The following is a 21,724-nucleotide window of genomic DNA, read 5'->3' as shown; positions in this document are numbered from 1 at the left end:
AAAATTCTCTTTTTTTGTTGTGTCTCTGCCAGGCTTTGGTATCAGGATGATGTTGGCCTCATAAAATGAGTTAGGGAGGATTCCCTCTTTTTCTATTGATTGGAATAGTTTCAGAAGGAGTGGTACCAACTCCTCTTTGTACCTCTGGTAGAATTCGACTGTGAATCCATCTGGTCCTGGACTTTTTGGTTGGTAGGCTATTAATTATTGCCTCAATTTCAGAGGCTGCTATTGGTCTATTCAGGGATTCAACTTCTTCCTAGTTTAGTCTTGGGGGAGTGTAAGTGTCTAGGAAATTATCCATTTCTAGGTTTTCTAGTTTCTTTGCATAGAGGTGTTTTTAGTATTCTCTGATGGTAGTTTGTATTTCATTCATTTGATCTTTAATCGCTGATACTCTTTCTTCCAGTTGATTGAGTCGGTTACTGAAGCTTGTGCATTTGTCACATAGTTCTCGTGTTATGTTTTTCTTCTCTATCAGTTCTTTTAAGGTCTTCTCTGCATTCATTATTCTAGTTATCCATTAATCCATTCTTTTTTCAAGGTTTTTAGTTTCTTTGTGCTGGTTGCATAGTTCCTCCTTTAGCTCTGAGAAGTTTGATCAACTGCAGCCTTCTTCTGTCAACTCGTCAAACTCATTCTCCGTCCAGCTTTGTTCTATTGCTGGTGATGAGCTGTGTTCCTTTGGAGGGGAAATGCGCTCTGATTTTTTGAATTTCCAGCTTTTCTGCCCTGCTTTTCCCCCACCTTTGTGGTTTTATCTGCCTTTGGTCTTTGATGATGGTGATGTACTGATGGGGTTTTGGTGTGGGTGTCCTTTCTGTTTGTTAGTTTTCATTCTAACAGTCAGGACCCTCCGTTGTAGGTCTGTTGGAGTTTGCTTGAGGTCCACTCCAGATCCTCTTTGCCAGGGTATCAGCAGCAGAGGCTGCAGAAGACAGAATATTGCTGAACAGCGAGTGTTGCTGTCTGATTCTTGCTCTGGAAGCTTCATCTCAGAGGTGTACCCTGCCGTGTGGGGTGTGAGGTGTCGGTCTGCACCTAGTGGGGGATGTCTCCTAGTTAAGCTACTCAGGGGTCAGGGACCCACTTGAATAGGCAGTCTGTCCATTCTCAGATCTCAACCTCCGTGCTGGGAGATCCACTGCTCTCTTCAAAGCTATCAGACAGGGGCATTTACTTTTGCCGAGGCTTCTGCTGCTTTTTGTTTAGCTATGCCCTGTCCCCAGAGGAGGAGTCTACAGAGGCAGGCTGGCCTCCTTGAGCTGCAGTGGGCTCCACCCAGTTCGAGCTTCCCAGCGGCTTTGTTTACTTATGTAAGCCTCAGCAATGGTGGGCGCCCATCCCCCAGCCTCGCTGCCGCCTTGCAGTTAGGTCTCAGACTGCTGTGCTAGCAATGAGGGAGGTTCCATGGGCATGGGACCCTCCAGGCCAGGTGTGGGATATAATCTCCTGGTGTGCCATTTGCTAAGACCCTTGGTAAAGCGCAGTATTAGGGTGAGAGTTATCTGATTTTCCAGGTGTTGTGTGTCTCAGTTTCCCTTGGCTAGGAAAAGGGATTCCCTTCCCCCTTGCACTTCCCACGTGAGGTGATGCTTTGCCCTGCTTCAGCTCTCGCTGGTTGGGCTGCACCAGCTGACCAGCACTGTTTGTCCGGCACTCCCCAGTGAGATGAACCTGGTACCTCAGTTGAAAATGCAGAAATCACCCATCTTCTGTGTCACTCACCCTGGGAGCTGGAGGCTGGAGCTGTTCCTGTTCGGCCATCTTGGGTATGCCCCAAGAGTTTTTTTTTAATCCTGAAGGAACGTTGAATTTTATCAAATGCTTTTTCTGAGTCTGTTGAGATTATCACGTGTTTTTTTCCCCTTCATTCTGTTGATGTAATGTATTGCATTTATTGATTTGTGTATGTTGAACCGTCCATGCATCCTTGATATAAATCCTACCTGATTGTGGTGGATTATCTTTTTGATATGCTGTTGGACTCAATTGGCTAGTATTTGAGGATTTTTGCATCTATGTTCATCAGGGATATTGGCCTGTAGTTTTCTTTTATTGTTGTGTCTTTGTCTGGTTTTGATACCAGGGCAATGCTGACTTCATAGAATGAGTTAGAGGGGATTCCTTTCTCTTTAATTCTTGGAGTAGTTTCAGGAGGAATGATATTCATTCTTTTTTGTATATCTGGCAGAATTCAGCTATGAGTCCATCTAGTTCCAGGTTTTTCCTGTTGGGAGGCTTTTTATTACTGATTCAATCTTGTTACTCTTATTGACCTATTCAGATTTTCTCTTTCTTCGTGATTCAATCTTGGCAGGCTGTGTGTTTCCAGAAACTTATCTATTTCCTCTATGTTTTCCAGTTTGTCAGCACATAATTGTTCATAATAGTCTCTAATGATCTTTTGTTTTTCTGTAGCATCAGTTACAATGTGTCCCTTTTCATTTTTGAATTTGCTTATTTGGCTCTTTTCTTGGTTAGTCTAGCTAGTGGTTTATCAATTTTGTTTATCTTTTAGAAAAACTAACTTTTTATTTCGCCTATGCTTTGTATCTTTTAGTCTCTATTTCATTTAGTTTTGTTCTGATCTTTATCATTTCTTTTCTTCTGCTAATTTTGGGTATGGTTTGTTCTTGCTTTTCTAGTTCTTTGAGGTGCATTGTTAGATTGTTAGCTTGTAACGTTTCTGCTTTTTCAATGTTGGCATTTACTGCTATAATCTTTCCTCTTACAATTGCTATTGCTTTATCCCACAGTTTGGGGTATGCTGTGTTTCATTTTGGGTATGCTTGTTTATTGGAATTTTTAAATTTCCATCTTAATTTCTTCATTGACTCAATAATCATTAAGAAACATGTTCACTTTCCATGTATTTGTATAGTTTCCAGAGTTCCTGTTGGTATTGATTTCTCGTTTCACCACATTGTGGTCTGAGAAGGTACTTTATATTATTTTGATTTTTAAAAATTTGTTGAGATTTGTTTTCTGACCTAACATATGGTCTACGCTGGAGAATGTTTCATGTGCTGATGAAAAGAATGTGTATTCTGCAGTTTTTGGACAGCATGTTCTGTTAATGTCTGTTAGCTCCATTTGGTCTAAAGTCCAGTTTAAATCTCATGTTTCTGTTTTGATTTTCTGTTTAGATGATCTGTCTAATGCTGAGAGTGGGGTACTCAAGTCTCCCATTATTATTGTATTGTAGTCTATCTCTCTCTCTTTTGATCTAGTAATATTTGTTTTATGAATCTGGGTGCTCTAGTGTTAGGTGCATATATATTTAGAATATTATATCCTCTTGCTGGATTGATACCTTTGTCATTGTACCATGACCTTCTTTGTCCTTTTTACTCTCTTGACTTAAAGTTTGTTTTATTTGTTATAAGTATAGCAACTCTTGCTCACTTTTGGTTTCTGTTTGTGTGGAATATCTTTTTCCATTCTTTTCTTCTTAGTCTATATGCGTTTTTGCTGGCAAGATGAGTTTCACACAAGCAGCATATAGTTGGATCATGTTGATTTTATCCATTCAGCCATTCTAAACTTTTTAAGAGAAGAGTTTGATCTGTTTATGTCTAAGGTTCTTATTGAACTGCCAAAAAGCAGAGACAAAGAAAATACCTTGAAAGCAACTAGAAAAGAATGATACATTATAGCCAGAGGACCAAGAGAAATTTAAATTTTCATTGACCTTTCATCATAAACAATGCAAGTCAGAAGACAGTGGAACACAATTTTTAAAGTAGTCAAAGGAAAAAACTTTCAACCCAGAATTCTGTAGTTAGAGAAAGTATTCTTCTAGAATTAAGGTAAAATAATGACAATCTCAGATGAAAGAAAACTAAGAGATTATGTTGCTGGAAGAGCTGTATAATAGACCATGCTAAACAACATTCTTCTGGCTGAAGATAAATGAGATCAGAATGAATCTAGAATCTTTATGAAATGATGAAAATCATCAGAAATGGTAAATGTCTAAGTAAATATAAAAAGTGATGTACCATCTGAGTACTGAACTAGGTCCTCCTTCAATTTTGTTGAAAGCAAAGTTCCTAGATAAGTAGCTAGGAGTTACTTAGGCGTGTCATAGTTGAAGGGGGATATCCCAAAGAAGACCACTACCACGGTGAGGTGGGATGCCCAGGTAGAAAAGATCTTTCTCTGGCCCTGAGGAGAGGGAATCTGAAGGATAGCAGAAATGATGAGTATGTCAGATGCTGCAGTAAACAGGCAGAGGCTCAGGCCAACAGTGGCACTGGCCCCATGGAGCACAGACTCACTGACAGAAGTGTCTGAGAAGGAGAGCCTCAGGAGTAATGGGATGCTGCAGAGCAAGTAGTGGGTCTGATTTGGGTTCATACAGAGTAACTGTAGCTGTCAAACACAGACCTTCACACTCATGAGGATCCCATATTGAAGAGGGTGGCAAATAGCCACATAGTGGTCATAAGCCATAGCAGCCAAAAAGACACCCTCAAAGCCAGCTCATGTCACAAGGAAGAAGATCTGAGAAGGGCAGCCCTCGTAGGAGATGGTCTTCTTCTCCTGGAAGAAGTTCACTGGCATGACCAAGATGGTGGTAGACACGTAGCAGATATCCAGGAAGCTCAGATTGCTGAGGAAATAACCCATTGGAGTTTGGAGGGCAGGACTGACCTGGTGGCCTGCATTATGAGCATGTTCCCTAGGAGAGTTGTCAGGTTGTCAGGTAAATGATCATGAAACCAGAAAGAACAAGCCCTGTCAGTTGGATGGTTGAAAAATCCCAGGAAGACAAATCCAGTGACATTTGTTTATTTATTTCAAATGATGTCACAGCTACAAAATGATAAGAAAAAAGAAACTATAATGAGAACTAATGAAAGCACCACTACTGGGTTTCTGAACTTGCAGAGCCATGTCAAATAATGTATACACAGCAGCCTGAAGAGGTATGCGGGAGTACCTTTAGGAAGATCACAACTTCGCACAGGGTTTTGTATGGCTGCTGGCTGGTAAGAATAAATGGAGACGTTTTAAAATCAGCAACAAGCTGTTAACCCCCATGTTAAAGTAAGCTCATTTCTCACTGGCTCTGCATTAGCTCCTTTCTAAAATTGCACTCCACTGTGTTAAATTCCTTTTTCTAAATATCTTATTTTTTAAGTAACACAGTTTTATCATGAAAAATTGAGAAAATGCAGAAAGATATAAAGAAGGATAAAACCATCCGCGGAATCAATGCTACCTTTCAGTATTATCCATTCCAGTCTTTTTCTCTATATATGAATCCTGATCTCTGCTTATGAGTTTAAAATATTAGGAGCACAAATTCCCAAAATTACACTGTATTATTCCATCACACAAAATAAATTTAGTATCTCTCTTTTGATTGAACATTTAGATGGCTTCTCTTCCTTTTGCTATTATAAATACTAGAATGAAAATTTTCAGACATGAGTATCTGTGAACATTTCTGATTATTTCTCAGAATTAAATTTTAAGTCAGCCTGGTTTTAGATAACTTTATTTTTCTCAATAAGAGTTAAAACATGTTTTTCAGGGTTTATAAGATATAAGAAATTTCAACCAATAATATATGTTTTACTTATATATTTTTCTTTTTTCCTTATTAAACTTTAGTAGCCCTAGATTTAAGCTCAGAAACTATGTTCATCCTGAAAAGATAATTGATACAATTGCCAAATTTGTATTAAGCTATGCTTTCTAATCTCTGAAACATTATCGTGAACTGCAATTTTTATTTCTTTTTCTGTCTTGAAGGGAAGATGATATAGTAGAAACAGCGGGCTCTTGAGCCTAAAAGATGTGGTTTGAAATTCTACGTCTGCCATTTACTAGATGTAGACAGTGGAAAAGTTAGTTGATCTCTGTCCTTCGTTTGCTCATTGTATTCTGATATTAATGGTGTCTATCTTAACAATTGTTGAGAAAACTAATATGAGATAATATAAGTTATATGCCTGCTGCATTGTATGTGCTCAATACTCTTTATTAGGTTAAAAAGTTCCAGCTTGTCCCTACTTTATTGATAGGTTTTATCATGAATGGATGTTGAATTTTCTTAAATGACTTTTCTGCATCTACTGAGATAATATATGTGTTTTCTTATTTAGTCTGTTAATATGGTAAATTATATGGATTGACTTTTTCAATGATAAACTAACTTTGCATTCCTAGAATCACTCTCAATTAATTGCAATGTATTATTCTTTTTATATACTTCTGGATTCAATTTGCTAATATTTTGTTGAGGACTTTTACATCTATATTTATGATCTTTAGTTTTCTTGTAATATCTTTGTCTAGTTTTGTTATCAGGCTCATGCTGGCCATATGAAATATGTGCAGAAGGTTCTCTCCTCTTATATTTTCTGCGAGAAATTGTTTATAGTTGGTGTAATGTGTTCCTTAAATGCCTGGTCAAATTCAACAGTGAAATCATATAAGCCTGATGTTCTCCCCACTCACTTTGCCCTTCCCCAACAGGCCCCAGTGAGTGTTGTTCCCCTCCCTGTGTCCATGTGATCTCATTGTTCAGCTTTCACTTATAAGTGAGAACATGCAGCTTTTGATTTTCTGTTTCTGTGTTGGTTTATTGAGGATAATGGCTTCCAGCTTCATCCATGTCCCTGCAAAGGATATGATCTCATTACTTTTTATGGCTGCATAGTATTCCATGATGTATATATACCACATTTTCTTTATCCAGTCTGTCATTGATGGGCATTTGAGTTGATTCCATGTCTTTGGTATTGTGAATAATGCTGTAGAGAACATATGCGTGCATGTATCTTTAGAATAGAATGAGTTAGGCTGGCCACAGTGGCTCACGCCTGTAATCTCAGCACTTTGGGAGGCTGAGGTGGGTGAATCATGCGCTCAGGAAATAGAGATCATCCTGGCTAACATGGTGAAACCCTGTCCCTTCTAAAAATACAAAACAAACAAACAAACAAAAAACAAAAACAATTAGCTGGGTGTGGTGGCATGTGCCTGTAGTTCCAGCTACCCGGGAGGCTGAGACAAGAGAATCGCTTGAACCTGGGAGGCAGAGGTTGCAGTGAGCCAAGATCACACCACTGCACTCCAGCCTGGGTGACAGAGTGAGACTCTGTCTCCAAAAAAATAAAATAAAATAAAAAGGAAGAATGATTTCTATTCCTTTGGATTCATACTCAGTTAATGGGTTTGCTGGGTTAAATGGTATTTCCAGTTCTAAATCTTTGGGGAATCACCACACTGTCTTCCGCAATGGTTGAACTAATTTACATTTCTACCAACAGTGTAAAAATGTTCCTATTTCTCCACAATCTCACCAGCATCTGTTGTTTCTTGACTATTTAATAAACACCATTCTGACTGGTGTGAGAGGGTATCTCATTGTGGTTTTGATTTGCATTTCTCTAATAATCAGTGATGCTGAGCTTTGTTTCATATGTTTGTTGGCTTCAAGTATGTCTTTTTTTTTGAGAAATGTCTGTTTATATCCTTTGTCCACTTTTTAATGGGGGTCGTTTGCATGCTGGGCTTAATACCTAGGTGATGGGTTGTTAGGTGCAGCAAACCACCATGGCACACATTTACCTATGTAACAAACACGCACATCCTGCACATGTACCTCAGAACTTAAAAAATTAAAATAAAAAAAGAAAATAATGTCTACTAAGGCATTATCAAGTCAGTATGTTTAAGTTTTTCCAATTATCCTGTCCTTTTTTCCTTTCCTTTCCTTTTTTTTGTTTTAGTGATTTATTGTTTGAATAAAAATCTACCAAGTTTCAAAAAAAAAGAAAAAAGAAAAGAAAAAAAAAGAAAAAAAAACAAACCCAAGTCATATGGGCCTGGACTTTTCTTTTTTGGAATGTTTTAAACTAAACATTCAATTCCTCTAACATACATAGAACTATTCAGGTTATCCATTTCTTCTTGAGTGAGCTTTGGGAACTTCTGATGTCTTCAAGAAAGTGTTATGTTTCATCTATGCTGTCAAGTAGTAGTAGTCCATAATTATCCTTTTAATGTAGGGTCAGTATTGATTGCTCTTGTCTTATTCCTGACATTTATAATTTGTGTCTTCTGTCTTTTTTTCTTAGTCAACCTGCCTAGATGTTTATCAATCTTATTGCTCTTTTTAAAGAACTAGTTTATTTTCACAGATTTTTCTCTATTGTTTCAATTTCATTGATTTTTTTTCTCAAATCTTTATTGTTTCTTTACTTTTGTTTGCTTTGGGTTTGATATCTTCTTCTTTCTCTAAGGCAGAAGCTTAGGTTAATGATTATAGATACAGGCTTTTCTAATATACACATTAAGTGGTATATATTTCTGTCTAAACCCTGCTTTAGCTGTATTTCAGAATTTTTGATTTATTGTTTTTATTTTCATTTAGTTCAAAATATTTAAAAATTTCCTTTGAGACTTTCTTTGCTTCATAAGTTATCTTAAAATGTATTGTTTAATAGCCAATATTTAGGAATATTCTAGGTATCTTTCTAATATTATTATTCTATATGGCCAAAGAATATGCTCTGCTTGATATTTATTGTTAATGAGAAAGGCGTGTAGAAGTTTCCAACTATAATTGTGCATTTGTCTATTTTTCCTTTCAGATCTGTCAGGTTTGGCCTCATGTAATTTGAAGTTCCTTTTCAGGTGCTTACACATAAAGGATAATGTCTTCGTGGAGATTTGATTTATCATTATGCAATATTCCTTTTAATCCCTGGTGATCTTCCTTCATTCTGAAGTCTATTTTGTCTAAAATTAATATATCCTTTGCCCACTTTTACTATGCAACATTTGCAAAGTATATCTTTCTCTCTTCTTTTACTTTCAACTCTCCCCTTTCCTTATATTTACAGTGGGTTTCTTTTAGACAGTATATAGTTGGATACTGCCTTTTAAAACCCAATTTGAAGGCTCTAGGGAAGAAAACCTTTCTGTTTCTCCCTAACAGCTAGTGGTTCCTGACAATCCCTGTTGTTCCTTGGCTTGTAGCTGCATGACTCCAGTCTTTGCCTCTATTTTTCCATGGCGCTCTCGTTTGTGTGTGTCTTTATTTGTCCTCTCCTTTTCTTATAATGATGCCACTAACTGTGTTTAGGTCCCACCTTAATCCAGTATAATCTCCTATTAACTTAAATAATTACACCTTCAAAGGCCCTATTTCCAAACAAGATCACATTCTGGTGAGACATGAATGTGAGGGGAACACTATTCAACCCAATACATTTATCTTGATTTAATTCATTTCAAACATTCTCCATTTGTTTGTATAGATCCAAGTTTCTGACTTACAGTATATTTCTTATACCCGAAAAACTTTCATTAACATTTGTTTAGAGTATATTTGTTGGCAACACAGTCCCTGTTCTTATTTGTCTGAGAAAATCCTTATTTCTCTCAATATTTGAAGGATGTCTTCAGGTTAAGAGGTTATTTTTTTTCTTTTTTCCCATTTAGCACTTTAAAGATGTCACACCATTTCATTTAGCACTGGTTGTGTAGTTTCTGATGTGAAATCTGCTGCATTTCTTATTTGTGATGCTCTGTTGGTTGTTTCTTTCCTCCTACTACTTGTCTCTTCCTTCTCAAATTCCAATTTTTAGACAGTTTGGTACTGTACCATATCTCTTGGATACTCTGGCTTAAAAATTGCTTTTAACTCTTTTTTTTCTCCTTGTGTTTGGTTTGTGTAATTTCTGTTGACTTATTTTCTTTTTTCTTTCTTTTTTTTTAAAATTTTTGAGATGAAGTCTCACTCTGTCACCTAGGCTGGAGTGCAGTGGCGTGATCTTGGCTCACCACAGCCTCTGCCTCTGCCTCTCAGTTTTAAGAGATTCTTCTGCCCTCAGCCTCCTGAGTAGCTGAGATTACAGGCATCCACCACTGCATCCAGCTTTTTTTATATTTTGTTTTTTTTTTTGTTGTTTTTTGTTGTGGTGGTGTTTCTTTCTTTCTTTCTTTCTTTTTTTTTTTTGAGATGGAATCTCGCTCTCGCTCTGTCACCCAGGCTGGAGTGCAGTGGCACAATCTCGGCTGACTGCAAGCTCCCCATCCCGGGTTCACACCATTCTCCTACCTCAGCCTCCCGAGTAGCTGGGACTACAGGCACCCACCACGCCCGGCTAATTTTGTTTTTATATTTTGGTAGAGACGGGGTTTCACCATGTTAGCCAGGATGGTCTTGATCTCCTGACCTCGTGATCCACCTGCCTCGGCCTCCCAAAGTGCTGGGATTACAGGCGTGAGCCACCACACCCAGCTTGAGACAGGGGTTCACCATATTGGCCTGGCTGGCCTCGAACTCCTGACCTCAAGTGATCCACTCACCTCAGCCTCCCAAAGTGTTGGGATTACAGCTGTGAGTCGCTGCACCTGGCCTCTGTTGACCTATTTTGAAGTTCACGAATTCTTTCTTCAGCTGTATCAAGTTTATTGAAGAGCCTGTTAAATGAATTCTTCATCTTTATTACCGTGTTTTTAATTTATAGCACTTCCATTTGATCTTTTCTTATGGTTTTCACCTCTCTGCTGAAATCAACTATGTGATCTTGCAGGTTGGTTACTTTTTCCATTAAGGCTTCTAAGCGATTAATCATTATAATTTTAAATTCCTTGTCTCATAGTTTAAAAATATTTCTCGTATTTGAGTCTGGTTTTTATGTATTGTCTCTTCAGGCTATATTTTTTCCTACCTTTGTTTTTAAGATGAGGTCTCACTCTGTTGCCCAGGCTGGAGTGCAGTGGTGTGATCATGGCTCACTGCAGCCTCAAACTCCTGGGCTCAAGCAATCCTCATGCCACAGTCTCGTAAGTAGCTGGGACTATAGGCATACACCACTATGCTGGGCCAATTAAAAAAATATTTTTCAGAGATGTGGGTCTCACTTTGTGTCTGCTTGGAAGCCAGGCTTTGGTGTAAGAATGGGCAAGAAGAGTTACAGAGTCTGCCTATTGTTGATAGTCCGTGTGCCTCAGGTTAAAACACCTTTGTTTGGTCCCAAAGAGTGGTTTGAGTGCTAAAAACAGATTAAAATGAAATGGTCTATAGCTAAAGATGTTTTGGAGCTTGGAGAAAATCCCTGAAGCATTGGTTCACAGAGAGGAAGCCATGGTTGAAGCACTTTAAATCCATGGGTGGTGAGGATGTGTGAGGACATGGAATCAGTTTGGGCAGGCTGGCTGGATGGTGGGATCATTAATTAAAGCAGGAAATACATGAGGTAGAGCAGATTTAGGGGGAGGAGATAGTAGATTAGATTCAAATAATGTTGAATGTTAGGTAACTGTGGGATCTCCATGCAGAAATTCCTAATAGGCTGTTCAAAATACAGGATTTGGTCTCAGGAGACAGGCTAGAACTGCAGATACTAATTTGGGAGTCATCCTGAAGACAACTGTTGCAGCAACAGATGTACATAAATTCAATCAAGAAGAATAGATAGAGTGAGAGGAGAGGAAGGCTAAGGTGGGAATCTTGCGCTCCTCAGTGTTTACAGAAAATGTGGTGAAGAGGTATCCAGAAAGGACTTGAAAATACTCAGAACCCTACCTACCTCAGCTATAGGCATTGCTTTTCCTAAGTAATTTCCCTAAATAATAAGCATTTCTCTTATTAATCCCTTATTAGCAATGATTTACAGTAAATCACCATTGGAACTGAGCTGGGAATCTGCATGTACTCCTGGAAATTTCTGAGTTATGTGTGTGTTTTATTCTGTTTTCTCTGTTAACTGCATAAACTTTGAGTCATTCGAAAATCAGGGACTTTTTTTTCACTCCTCATATCAAAAAGGTAGGTATGAAAATCTCTTTTATAGGTAGATGTCTAGATGTATTCACAGGAAGAAATGAAATTCCTCATGGAAGGTGGTTCTGTAAGAGTTTACTTTGGGAAACTGATCCAAACATCACCCAGTCTATGGATATCTAAATTAGAAAACTGAATATAAATTTTCAGGGATTTTCTAAAATATGGTTTCTGAGGTTGCACACACTGCTTATTATAAAGGTCTTGAAATGTGACTTCATATTAGTTGAAGTCAGTTCCTGAGGAACATATTTATAGGGCATTAAAAAGAAAATCTCTATATATGTTTACATGTAACTTTTTGTCTTTAGTTTAACTGACTAATCTAATTTCTTGTGGGCCGGGGGATAAGGTGGGTAAGTAGTAATGTGAATTTTTTCTTACTCTTTTTTTTTTTTTTTTTTTTGAGAGAGGGTTTTGCTCTGTCGGCTCTGTTGCCGAGGCTGGAGTGCAGTGGTGCAATCTTGGCTCTCTGCAGCTTCAACCTCCCAGGCTGTCAATCCTCCCACTTCAGCCTTCTGAGTAGCTGGGATCACAGGCACGCACCACCCCACCTGGCTAATTTTTTGTATTATTTGCAGAGACGGGGTTTGGACATGTTGCCCAGGCTGATCGCAAACTCCTGGATTCAAGTGATCTGCCAACCTCAGCCTCCCAAAGTGTTGGGATTACAGGGTGAGCCACTGTGCCTGGCCTTATTTTTTCTTATTACTCATCGTCCCTGATGTAGTTTGGATATTTCATGCCCTCCAAATTTCATGCTGAAATTTGATCCCAGATGTTGGAAGTGAGGTCTAGTGGGAGGTTCGGCTCATGGGGGCAAATCTCTCATGAACAGCTTGGTGCCATCCTTGCAGTAATGAGTGAGTTCTCATTCTATTAGTTCACATCATGACTGATTGTCAAAAAGCCTGGCATCTCCTCCTCTCTCTCGTTCTTTCTCTCTCGCCACTTTACATGCCAGCTCCACTTCCCTTTCTGTCATGATTGGAAGCTTCCTGAGACCCTCACCAGAAGATGCTGGTGCCATGCTTCTTGTACAACCTCCAGAACTGTGAGCCAAATAAAATTCTTTTCTTTATGAACTACCCAGCATCAGGTATTCTTTTAGAGCAATGCAAAAAGGACTGAGACGATCACCACCGTCATCATTAAAATTTATTATTAGCAATCACTACCTATGCATGACACTTTCTGTAATACAATATACACTTGTCCCTTAGAATTTAAATTCTTATTCCTAGGAATAGGCAGCCTCATTGAAAACCCTCTCCCGTATAATAATGACTTTATTCTCCATGATCACATGGAGATAGATAGATTTCATAGAAAAAAATAATTTGAGGGTGATTTTTCTTAGACTGGTTCTGTACCAAAAAATTGGCTTTTAAAAAAATCTTGCTTAGGCTGGGCGTGGTGGCTCACACCTGTAATTCCAGCACTTTGGGAGGCCGAGGAGGGCGGATCACAAGGTCAGGAGTTTGAGACCAGCCTGGACAACATGGTGAAACCCTGTCTCTACTAAAAATACAAAAATTAGCTGGGTATGGTGGCGCACGCCTGTAATCCTAGCTACGCAGGAGGCTGAGGCAGGAGAATTGCTTGAACCTGGGAGGCAGAGGTTGCAGTGAGCCGAGATCATGCCACTGCAAAACAGCCTGGGCAACAGAGTAAGACTCTATCTCAGAAAACACAACAAACAACAACAACAACAACAAAAATATATATCTTTCTTAATAGTTTCAAAGTATGTTTTTCTTTAATGATTAAATTGATTTTAGTATAATGCATCCAATGAAAACCCAATGAGTTTCTTTGAAAAGATGCAACATTTTTACATACCTGAATTCAAACACTATTTTTCAAACTGAGTAATGGATAGAAACAAACATTAGATAATAATAGCTAACACTAGTTAAATCTCTATTATGTGCTAACTTTTTACGTGTATTACATCTCAGCTTTTTACATTTATTAACTTATTTGATTCACATAATAACCTATAAGACAACCTACCATACCCGTTTTGGAGATAAATAAACTGAGGCACAGAGGGTTTAAGTCATATAATAATTATTAGTAGTAATACTGATAATATCTTATATTTGCAAACTGCTCTATAGTCTTGAAAGCCCATGCATTCTTTGATTCTGAGAATTCAAGGCACGTGATTAATATGCCAGTACAGCTTTCATTAAAAATTCCAAATCTCGGGGGCTTCAGGAGCTTAAAGTATTTAAATTTCAATAGAAAGTTGGTACTGAAGTTAAGCATAAATAATTTTTAAATCTAAATATAAACTGTGGAAAATAAACAAGCGTAGAGGTCTTAAAAGAGGATTTTTTTTTTTTCCTTTGGCAATAAATGAAATGTTTTGTTGACTAACCTTAAGGGGTTTATTTCCTCAAAAGAAACAAAATGAGGCATACATTAACTAGAGTAACTGATGTGATTTTGAAAATCCTTACAGCACATCAGGGTAACATCTACTTATACTTGATTTCGGTAACACAAAGCAATCATTAAACTTTTTAAATTGAATTTTCATATTGCCCGGTAAATTGCTGATCTACTTAAACCACACGCGCGCACACGCACACGCGCACACGCACACACGCACGCATGCGCGCTCTCACACACGCGCAGAATACCAGTATGCAGGACAATTTCTCTAAAAGAAAACCCAAATTATTTCAGGTGCTTGTGGTAAAGTTAATTTATTGCCATGAATTTATGAGTTATTTTCACCTGGCCTCGATTTCCATTTGTATTCTCTCCCATAATATGAGTGCCTGGAACCAGATGGCATATTCGGAGGTCATCGTGCAGGCCAGTGCATTCCCAAACTTGAATGTGCATTAAATAACCTGCAGTTCCAGTAAGTTCCCAGGCAACACCAATGCTGCTGACCCAGGGACCACACTTGAGCAGCAAGTGTAAGCTATTTCCACCTAACAGAGCTACGCTTACCCCTAAAATTAGTAGGTTAAGTCTTTTCTTAATAAATTTGTTAAGAAAAATTCTCCATTGCATCTCAGAAATTTATTACAGCATTTAATATTTCTTTCATTCCTTTATATCTTACCTGCATTTCTCCTAGTGTAAAGGAAAAAGGAAAGACAAATTGCTACTTCTTATGACATGTAAGTGCCTTCTAGCTATAAAATTCTTCAAGCTATGAAATTCTTATTTTCTTTCAGCATTTTCCAATAATCTTTCTTTGGTAGTGGCTAGTTTTCAATTCAAACCAATTTAGTTCCTCCATAGGGTCTAATACAGCTCTATAATAGGTATTATAAAGAGACCCAAAGGGGAGTAAGACCTTATTCCTGTCTTCAATAAGCAAACAATCTAATGGGAAGATAAACTACAATATGAGACAGAAAGCTTTGTGACATTTTGTTTACTTTTTAAATTATTATTATTTTTTCTTTATTAATCTTTGGTCAGATAGCCCCTGGCTAAACAGTTGTAGGAAGGGGACACTCAGTGCTTGCTCAAAGCCCCCATTTCCATCTTAAATACAAATACCTTGAAGTTACAGTCTGAGCCTTTCAATTCTATATGAAAACGTAGCCTGGAGCCTCATGTACAAGCACAGATTCAATAAATGTTTGATGAATATAGAAGCACCGTAAAGAACGTCTGTAGGATTAGAGATATCAAAAGCTTTTTAAAGACATAGCACTATGGTGGACCTTAAAGGATTAAACAGGCAGAAATATGGGGATAATCATTTGAGGTAAAGGGAGCAGAGAAGCAAAGTCATGGAGGCTGGTACCCAGAATTGGCTCCTTCCTTCTGAGTTGCTCCAACTTTTGTCTACCTCCTATTTGCCTCGAATCACATATTCTTTAAAAATTATGAAGGGAGTAACCTAGAGATTTACTTCTGTTAGAGTATGATTTAGGCTTCTGTTTCATTACTTCCTAAACAAAGATCCAGACTGGTTGACCTCTGAGGTCCCTTCTGTCTCAACAGCCTATAGTGATGATAAAAAAGATGACCTTGTTGTTCTCACCTATTCAGCACTGGACACCTTCCTGGAAAATATGTGATTAGCCAGTCAAGGCCACCTCAAAGTAAGGCACTGTGTTTTCCTATCCTCTTGTATGTATTACTAATACCAACACTGTTCATCTTATTAATACTTGTTGAGCATGTGCTGTGTGCCAGGCAATCTTCATGGATTATCCCATTTATTCTCAAAACAACTAAAAAGTGTAAATACTGCTATTAACCCCATTTTGCAGATAAGAAAACTGAGACTTTAAGAGTTTATCCTGCTATTCTGAATTCAGAGTCTCATTTTTGACTACTGAGCAACACCTCCTTTTCATAACAATGTGTGAATATTCAGTTACATGCTCACAACTCTATTTATTTGCTTCATTCCAAGAATTTCTCAGTAATCCACTTGGCATATGAATTGAAATCTTCACCTTTCTACTTAATTGAAGTGTGTAAATATAAGTATAGAGACCTGATAACTATTCTTTCTTTATTTTTTTAACATTGCAACTTCTTATTTCATTAATTGCATTTAGACTACTTAAGCAAGCATTTTATAATACATAGAGTAATGAGATGACAGTACTGGAGATATTTAAATAGAGGCTGGATAGCTGCATCTCCTGCGAAGATTAACTCATGTCTCAAGTGAAGATCATTTGACTTGATTCTTATCGTCCTTTTTAGCTCCAAGATTCCACTGTTCTTTCAATGTGAAAACATAGCATTTTTATGACCATGAAAATGTCATATTTCATAAGATCAGATCAGACCAAGAATATCAGTCATCTCTTAGTATTCACCTACCTTGTGGAAATCCACTTTTGGTGTTTATGAACATCTTCCAGGAAGGTAAACATTTCACATGACCAAAAGCCTCCTTGGCTCCAATGTTATGTTATCTATCTATCTATATATCCCTTATTTTATGTTATTTATCAAATAGAGATTTTAAAATGTTTTATTTTGGAGCAATTATAGATTCACAGGAAAAGTTAAGGAACTATATAGGGAGTCTTGTCCTTAACATTTCATTTTTAAAATAAAAACTATATAGGAATTTTAAATTTCAAAAGTAGCATGTGCTCACTGAAAAATTTCACATAAGTGAAAAATACATAAAATGTAAATGGAATATCTTCCCTTTCACAGAACACTCTGCTCTGCACCACTGTTCACAGTGTGTTATTTGTATATGATTGACCGAATAACAGAAACCGGCTTAACAAACAATCCCAGTTTCCCTTCCATCCCTACATAGCGCTGTGATGGACAGTAACGATAGCCCCAATTATAATGGTGGCTACTGCTTATTAAGTACTTACAAGGTACCAGGAGCTGCACTGGGTGCTTTGCACACACAGTCTCATGTATGTATCACAACAACCTTATATAGCAGGAATTGATTAAGATTTGCAAGTAAGGAAACTGATGCTTTTTTTATTATTATACTTTAAGTTCTAGGGTACATGTGCACAACGTGCGGGTTTGTTACATATGTATACATGTGCCATGTTGGTGTGCTGCACCCATTAACTCGTCATTTACATTAGGTATATCTCCTAATGCTATCCCTCCCTCCTCCCGCCACCCCACGACAGGCCCCGGTATGTGATGTTCCCCACCCTGTGTCCAAGTGTTCTCATTGTTCAATTCCCACCTATGAGTGAGAACATGCGGTGTTTGGTTTTCTGTCCTTGGGATAGTTTGCTGAGAATGATGGTTTCCAGCTTCATCCATGTCCCTACAAAGGACATGAACTCATCCTTTTTTGTGGCTGCATAGTATTCCATAGTGTATATGTGCCACATTTTCTTAATCCAGTCTATCATTGATGGACATTTGGGTTGGTTCCAACCCTTTGCTATTGTGAATAGTGCCATAATAAACATACGTGTGCATGTGTCTTTATAGCAGCATGATTTATAATACCTTTGGGTATATACCCAGTAATAGGATGACTGAGTCAAATGGTATTTCTAGTTCTAGATTCTTGAGGAATAGCCACACTGTCTTTCACAATGGTTGAACTAGTTTACAGTCCCACCAACAGTGTAAAAGTGTTCCATTTCTCCACAACCTCTCCAGCACCTGTTGTTTCCTGACTTTTTAATGATTGCTATTCTAACTGGCATGAGATGGTATCTCTTTGTGGTTTTGATTTGCATTTCTCTGATGAGCAGTGATGATGAGCATTTTTTCATGTGTCTGTTGGCTGCATAAATGTCTTCTTTTGAGAAGTGTCTGTTCATATCCTTTGCCCACTTTTTGATGGGGTGATTTGATTTTTTTCTTGTAAATTTGTTTGAGTTCTTTATAGATTCTGGATATTAGCCCTTTGTCAGATGGGTCGATTGCAAAAATTTTCTCCCATTCTGTAGGTTGCCTGTTTACTCTGATGGTGAGGAAACTGATGCTTCAAATTACCTGGCTACTATATTAGTGGCTGGGATTTAACCCATGCCCATCTGACTCTAAAGGCTATACTCTTTCCAATTCCCTGTTCTGCCTTCCATAATTCCGTAAAATAAAGAGAGAGAGAAAGGACCAAATAAGAAAAATACCTACCTCTTTTCAATCTCCTGAGAATCAGTTCAATCAGTAGCAACAACGAAACAAAACAAGTCAAAACAAAAGTTAATGCTAACACTGATTAAATTAATTTCTTGGAATTAAAAAAGGATGAAATTATTGACTTATTTTTCCACCAATTATATTTACTGTATCAGCCTCATGATGAGACTATATAGGATTTATTGGGCACATATTTCTCAACATCTGTCTCTGCCTGAAACATGACATAAATTTGCATTTCTTAACCTGTGTTAACTTTGACAAGAGGGTAACTGTATAGAGGTCTTACAGAAAATTGCACTCCTCCCAAGCCTATGCCAGAGGTAGCATAGAGCCACTGGCAAATTCTGAGCACCCCTCATGAACATGTATGTCAGAGTGGAGAAGGACTGGTCTGCAATGCCCTGCCTATGAGAAGGTGTCTTAGGTCCTTGACCCTGGCATCACAGAGTCTGATACTCCCAGTGGCATCCAAGCTAAACAGGGACCCAAAGCTTGGGGCTCAAAGACTGTTCACGAACAACTCAGGTGGAAGTCAGGGGAACAGGAAAGATACAAAATCCAGCACTTTAGTCAGACCTACAGAGAAAGGTTAAGAAGGGACATCTCAGCTGAGCACTGGAGAACATTTCTGTTCAATGGTTCTGGTGCAAACATCTTAGAGACCTGAGGAAAAGAACAGCTTGTTGGGGCATAAATGTGGCACCATGGCCCTGTAAGAGCAATGGTTCCAATGGAGACCATGTGGCACGTTCTGTTCAGTTCCCAGCCAGAGAGCAGCAACTCTGCTTCTTTCTTTCCCAATCAGTAATCTCTAAGGCAAATGATTGGGGATGAAATGATTTACAAATAGCTTTAAATATTTATTTCTAATAAAAAGAATCATAGGTAAAGTAAATCATTCACAAGCTTCAAGCCTTTATTATAGTCAATAAATTGCTTGCAACACACCTCTCCCAAACATCAATGTGTTGCCACATAAAGATGAGAACCCCTGGTTAGCGAATAAATGTCTCCAAATATATGTTTTGTATGAATTTAATCAAATTTCTTTAGACAATTATTTTGTCTGCACCTATTGTTGCACTGTAATGTGTAATAGTGGAAATATATCCCTGTGCTTTCTCCTGAAAAATTATTCCTTTCTGTCCTGCTTGTCAAAAATAGAATACTAATACTTTGCATTTTGTATTATGCCATGAAAATTTTTTCACTTATATTATCTCACTTAAATAACTCAGACATTCCTTAGGTTCTGGAGTAGATAATTTCTAAAGTAAGTTCTACTCTAATTCTATAAGTTGTACTGTTGAAATGTATACACACAGAAAATTTGTTAATATATGTCATTACATAAATGTTACCAAAATGGTAATAAAAATATGCACAATATACAGTATGTTACTAAGGGGTAGGTATATCCTGACATTGGACAGTTTTTCTTAATCGTGATGATAAATAAATAAATTACGTACCACTGAGCCTCACTGAAAGGCTTTGATTTCTGGCTTTGGGGGTGGGGCTTGTGCTCCCAACACTGCTATGGAAAGAATACTCTTCGATACAGCTGGCTATTGAACTCCATGCAACATGAAGGGACCTGCCATTCCAGGAGCTGCCAACGGCGTAGTCATTGCCTAACGCAGGAACCAAAAATCCTCTCTGATCACTCTACGATTCATTCTTCTAGGATGGCCATGTATAAATGCCTGTGGACTGTCCTTTGGGGAGTATCCATCTAATCTCTCTCTAAGCAAATGTTCTGGGACTCCTCCAAGTACAAACATAACTCAAGGGCAACAGCTTGATTAGAAAGTGTAGAAATGAAGAGCAATTAGTTCTCTCTTGGATTCATTAAGGTTGTGGCTATCATCTTTTCCCAGCACGCAATGAAGAGATCAGCTTTCTGTCTCTTTGGAGACACTGTGAATAGAGTTTGGTACTGGCTTTGTTGTCAGGAGTTGTGGTGGCTAAAGCCTGAAAGACAGCCTTGTCCTCCTCCTAGTTAGTGAGTGAAGGCATATGCATGGATGTGGGTTTATTTGATTGGGTTTTACAGTACATGAGGGAGTGTTTTCTGTTTGTTCTGGTGGCCATGGCCATGGGCTTTGCTTGGACCTAGCCTCTTCATGCCACATGCCCCACCGGAGGAACGTGTATCTGGAGCCACAGTAGTGCAACATGTCTGCTGTCTCAGCTTCAAGCGGCTCCTAGTTAGGGCTGCCCCCTGCATGCAGTGCTTCCCTTCTTTCCTGCTGGCACCACTTAGACCTTTGTGGCCCCTGATTTCTGGTCCTGCCATTGCTCATAACCTGGTGATGGCACTGCTTGTTGTGGAGTTCAGAAGGGGAAAATGGCAGAGCCATCAAATAGTTCTGTAGGGCCCACATGTGGAGAAGGTATAAGTCTGAAAATCTTGCAGTATTTTCCTGCACTGAATTAAGATAAAAACATTAGACAGTGTTAAGTCACTAAAGCTCAAAAATCCCCTAGCAACGGGTTTTTCCATGTGCGAAGAAGTAGCACAGAAATGAAGATTATTAAAACCCTTAGGGTCATTAGCCTTCAGGGAAATGTAAATCAAAATCGCATTTGACATAGGGCTTCATATATGCCAGGATGCTTATAATAAAAGGCAGACATAACAATAAGTGTTGGTGAGGATGTAGAGAAATTAGAAACTCCATTCACTGTTCTTAGTGCCACTGCTTTGAAAACAGTCTGGAAGTTCTTTAAAAAGTTAAACATAGATTTACCATATGATCCAACACTTCCTTTCCTAGCTATACACCCAGGGTATATAAAAATATTTGTCTACCAAAAATTTGTACATAAATTTTCATAGGAGCATTATTCATAAAAAGTTAAAATAACCAAAATGTCTATCCAGTGATAAATGGGTTAATAAAATGTGGTGTATCTATATGATGGAAATTATTTAGCAATAGGAAGGACCGCAGTACTGATACATGCTGTCATATTGATGAAACTTGAAAACATTATCTCAAGTGAGAGACGCTAGACATACCAGGCACATATTATATGATTTCCTTTATATGAAACATCCAGAATAGCAACATCCAAAACCACAGAAACAGGTTAGTGGTTGTTTAGAGCTACAAAACTGGGGGCAAATAGGGAGTGACTGCTAGTTTTTGGGAGTGCATGATTAAGATGTTCCAAAATATCAGTGGATTAGAGAACAGAAAGCATGCAACATCACAGTGTGTTAAGTGCTCAACACAGGTATAGCTGTTTGTCCTGGTGGGATGGGCATCAGAGTTATCAAAAGATGCCACGTGGAGTGAGCACAATTATAAT

At 38.2% G+C, this 21,724-nt stretch overlaps 1 pseudogene; it reads right to left on the bottom strand.

Moving 5' to 3' along the window:
* Positions 1–4,074: 4,074 nt before the first annotated feature.
* Positions 4,075–20,705, bottom strand: LOC112611763 (annotated as a pseudogene).
* Positions 20,706–21,724: the final 1,019 nt, after the last annotated feature.

This window comes from Theropithecus gelada, chromosome 1 (genome assembly GCF_003255815.1).
Source record: "Theropithecus gelada isolate Dixy chromosome 1, Tgel_1.0, whole genome shotgun sequence".
NCBI classification, from domain to species: Eukaryota; Metazoa; Chordata; class Mammalia; order Primates; family Cercopithecidae; genus Theropithecus; species Theropithecus gelada.
The sequence above is the reverse complement of the archived record's forward strand: the minus strand, read 5'-3'. Positions and strand labels throughout refer to the sequence as shown.